The sequence below is a fragment of the Penicillium oxalicum genome (genome assembly GCF_001723175.1).
Source record: "Penicillium oxalicum strain HP7-1 chromosome Unknown unanchor10, whole genome shotgun sequence".
NCBI lineage: Eukaryota > Fungi > Ascomycota > Eurotiomycetes > Eurotiales > Aspergillaceae > Penicillium > Penicillium oxalicum.
This window is the reverse complement of record NW_026088296.1, coordinates 21,969-26,548: the sequence shown is the minus strand read 5'-3', so window position 1 is coordinate 26,548 and position 4,580 is coordinate 21,969. Positions and strand designations below refer to the sequence as shown.

Here is a 4,580-nt window from a genome sequence, read left to right as displayed (position 1 = left end):
CGTAAACGTTCGACTCGTTTCTCGGAATATATTAGGGGTTATAGTTTTAACTGGTAAAAACGGCGATTTTGCATATCGTTATTTCAGGATCGAGTCCTGATAACTCCAATATATTATTATATTATTATTTATTATTAGTTTTTTTATGTAACTATTAGTTAATAATAGCATATATATGTATATATATTAATTATTAGCTTGAGAAGCTCAATTGGTAGAGCGAATCATTGAAGCTGATTAGGTTGTAAGTTCAAGTCTTATCTCGAGCAAAGTATAGTTACATGGGTGTGCTGAAATTGGTAACCAGGTTCCGCTTAGGACGGAATAGTTTTTTACTTTACAAGTTCAAGTCTTGTTACCCATATTTTTTTTTATGTTGTCGACTAATCGGTAAGTCATAAATTTTTGGTATTTACTATTGGGTGTTCGAGTCGCCCCAACATAAAATAAATTATAGTGTGTATTTATATATATATATACACTATGATATACTTGTATATATACTAATATATAATATACAAGTATATATTATTATTATTAGCCGTTATAGTTCAAAAGTAGAACAATAATTTTATGATTAATATATTATATACTATTAGCCGGGATAGTTCAATGGTAGAACAATAATTTCATGAATTATGAATGGGAATTCGATTTTCTCTCTCGGCTTTCAGTTTATTTGTAATTTTTCTATAAATAAGAAAAACAATATATCTAAATAAGTATAAAAATAAAAAGTATGGTTTTTTGTAACAGTTTATATATAAGACAAAAAGGTGAAAAAATAATTAAATTAATTAATAACTAATATAGGTGGGTATAGTTCAATGGTAGAACGGCTGTATGTGGCATAGTATATCCTAGTTCGAGTCTAGGTATCCTCCCTAATTAACAATTTAATAAGTTAAAATGTTATTCATATAAAATAAATTCATATTATTAATATTAGTTATAATTAATATATAATTAGTATTAAACAGCCAATTGTCAATAAATAAGTATACTTATATAAGTATATTTTTTAAGTAAAATTGTACTAAGTATAGTACAATAGAAATATAATGTATATACATTATATGTATGTATATACATATGTGTATATATTTATTCAAAATGAAGAATTAATTTTACTATTTTTTGTCCAACGGATATTATTATAGTGAAATACCACAAATTAATTATCAAGTTACGCAAAAAAGAGATTTTACATCTTATACTGCATTACAGGATGTAACTATAGCAAAAGAAGATGCAGGATCTATATGAACATTTAAACAACCAAGTGAATGACAAGAAAGATGATTTTTATCATCAAATGCTAAAGATATAGGAACATTATATTTAATGTTTTCATTATTTTCAGGATTACTTGGAACAGCATTTTCTGTACTTATAAGATTAGAGCTTTCAGGTCCAGGAGTACAATATATTTCAGATAACCAATTATATAATAGTATAATAACAGCTCACGCTATAATGATGATTTTCTTTATGGTTATGCCAGCATTAATTGGTGGTTTTGGTAATTTCTTATTACCATTATTAGTAGGAGGTCCAGATATGGCATTCCCAAGATTAAATAATATAAGTTTCTGATTATTAGTGCCTAGTTTATTCTTATTTATATTCTCAGCAACAATAGAGAATGGAGCAGGTACAGGATGAACATTATACCCACCATTATCAGGTATACAATCTCACAGTGGACCAAGTGTTGATTTAGCTATTTTTGGTTTACACTTAAGTGGTATAAGTAGTATGTTAGGTGCTATGAATTTCATAACAACAATATTAAATATGAGAAGTCCAGGTATACGTTTACACAAATTAGCCTTATTTGGATGAGCTGTAGTTATTACAGCTGTATTATTATTATTATCATTACCAGTATTAGCAGGTGGTATAACTATGATATTAACTGATAGAAACTTTAATACATCATTCTTTGAAGTAGCAGGTGGAGGTGATCCTATCTTATACCAACACTTATTCTGATTCTTCGGACACCCTGAAGTTTATATTTTAATTATACCAGGATTCGGTATAATTAGTACAGTTATAGCAGCAGGATCTGGAAAAAACGTATTTGGTTACTTAGGTATGGTTTATGCTATGTTATCTATTGGTGTATTAGGTTTCATAGTTTGAAGTCACCACATGTATACAGTTGGTTTAGATGTTGATACTAGAGCTTACTTTACAGCTGCTACTTTAATTATAGCAGTACCTACAGGTATTAAAATATTCAGTTGATTAGCTACATGTTATGGTGGATCTTTACACTTAACAGCTCCTATGTTATTTGCATTAGGATTTGTGTGTTATTCACTATAGGTGGTTTAAGTGGAGTTGTTTTAGCAAATGCTTCACTTGATGTTGCATTCCATGATACTTACTACGTTGTTGCTCACTTCCACTATGTATTATCTATGGGTGCTGTATTTGCACTATTTAGTGGTTGATACTTCTGAATACCTAAAATATTAGGTTTAAGTTACGATCACTTTGCAGCTAAAGTTCATTTCTGAGTTTTATTTATTGGTGTAAATTTAACATTCTTCCCACAACACTTCTTAGGTTTACAAGGTATGCCTAGAAGAATAAGTGATTATCCTGATGCTTTCTATGGTTGAAATTTAATAAGTAGTATAGGTTCTATCGTTAGTGTTGTAGCTACATGATACTTCTTAACTATTATTTACAAACAATTAACAGAAGGTAAAGCTGTATCAAGATATCCTTGATTAACTCCACAGTTATTCAGTGATACATTCCAAGTATACTTTACTAGAAATAACAGTTCATTAGAGTGATGTTTAACATCACCTCCAAAACCTCATGCTTTTGCAAGTTTACCTATACAATCTTAATAAAAATACAACATTTAATTAAGATATATAACTAGGATTATATATTGCAATTATCTACAATATAGGTAATAAGAATTATATTCTTATTATTAAAATAAGTATAAATATTAGGTAAAAATTTCTTTGTAAGCATTGTTCTGTAAAAAGATATATAATTATTTAAAATGTTACAAGCCGCAAAAATAATAGGAACAGGTTTAGCTACTACAGGTTTAATAGGAGCAGGAGTAGGAATAGGTGTTGTATTTGGAGCACTTATACTAGGTGTTGCAAGAAATCCATCATTAAAAGGACAATTATTTGCTTATGCTATATTAGGTTTTGCCTTTGCTGAAGCAACAGGTTTATTTGCTTTAATGATGGCTTTCTTGTTATTATATGTAGCTTAATTAACTACATATATTTAATGAATAGTCAATTCGACTATTACATATTTCTCCTGTGTAATTTTTCATATAAAAATGAAAACAAGTTTTATATAATTCTGATGTAAATCATACTATGTATAGTGTGTTTTCAAAAATTTAAAATAATAAATAAGTTTAGATAAATAATTTTTTTTTAATTAAATAATAATATATTATAATATGACAGCAACAACTTTTTTTTTTTTATTAATACCAGTATTAGGAATAATACTGTTACTAGTTAATTTAATATTAGCACCACATAATGCATATCAAGAAAAAGATAGTGCATTTGAATGTGGTTTTCATTCTTTTTTAGGTCAAAATAGAACACAATTTAGCATTTCTTTCTTTATATTTGCTTTACTGTTTTTATTATTTGACTTAGAAATTTTATTAGTATACCCATATGCAGTTAGTGCATATACTAATGGTGTATACGGTCTATTAATAATGTTAGTATTTTTCCTAGTGTAACTTTAGGGTTTGCATTTGAGTTAGGTAAAAACGCATTAAAAATAGAAAGTAGACAAGTTTATAACTTTCAAAACAAATCCTGGAAAGGATACTCAGTTATATATAGTTAAGTCTATATATAAAATTAAAATTAAATATATAAAAAACATGATGATGAGATTAAATTTTTGTAGAACAATATCTTATGGGATGAATTATTTTTATTGCTATAAAGTATATAAAAGTGTTGAATATATACGTATCATATATCTTATATATAGACTTATATTATCACTTGTGTATATGTATATGATAATTAAGGATAATCCTATAATAGCTGTAGACATATTAGAAGGATATACTTTAAATATGAATAATAATGATGACTCTGAACTTTGAAGGTGGGTAGAGATAAAACATGGAGGAGGAGGACCTCCGGGAGGTCCGGGTGGTCCGTGAGGTCCGTGAGGGCCTGATCCTACTAATATAGATTTTGTGCCGGAAGAAGAAAACTCTAAAAAGAGATTCCGTTTAAAACCCTACCAAAATGGTCCTGGTAGAATAAAGGGAGAAAATGAGTATTCTGTTGTAGTTAAAGATAGTGTTAGAGGTAAAAAAGTAAAAATTCATCCTGAAAATTATCATAATGTTTATTCTCATAATAAAGACTCAAAAGAACGGGTTTATCATGAGGACGATCTTTCATGAGGGTACCATGATCCAGAAGATCATTGTACTGTAACTTTTCCTGACGGTACAACCTGTACCGGTAATAAGTATTCTACCTTTAGACTTCTAATAGTTCAAAGATGGAATATGTACAAGTTTCAACTAGTGGGATTAAACT

The 4,580-nt window shown here is 28.1% G+C and overlaps 3 non-coding genes across 3 annotated transcripts; all 3 read left to right on the top strand.

The window, feature by feature from the left end:
• The first annotated feature begins 196 nt into the window (after nucleotides 1-196).
• Nucleotides 197-269, top strand: POX_tR185. The gene has a single exon. It is a non-coding gene; the product is annotated as a tRNA-Phe (tRNA).
• Nucleotides 270-598: 329 nt separating this feature from the next.
• Nucleotides 599-669, top strand: POX_tR186. The gene has a single exon. It is a non-coding gene; the product is annotated as a tRNA-Met (tRNA).
• Nucleotides 670-813: 144 nt separating this feature from the next.
• Nucleotides 814-884, top strand: POX_tR187. The gene has a single exon. It is a non-coding gene; the product is annotated as a tRNA-His (tRNA).
• Nucleotides 885-4,580: the final 3,696 nt, after the last annotated feature.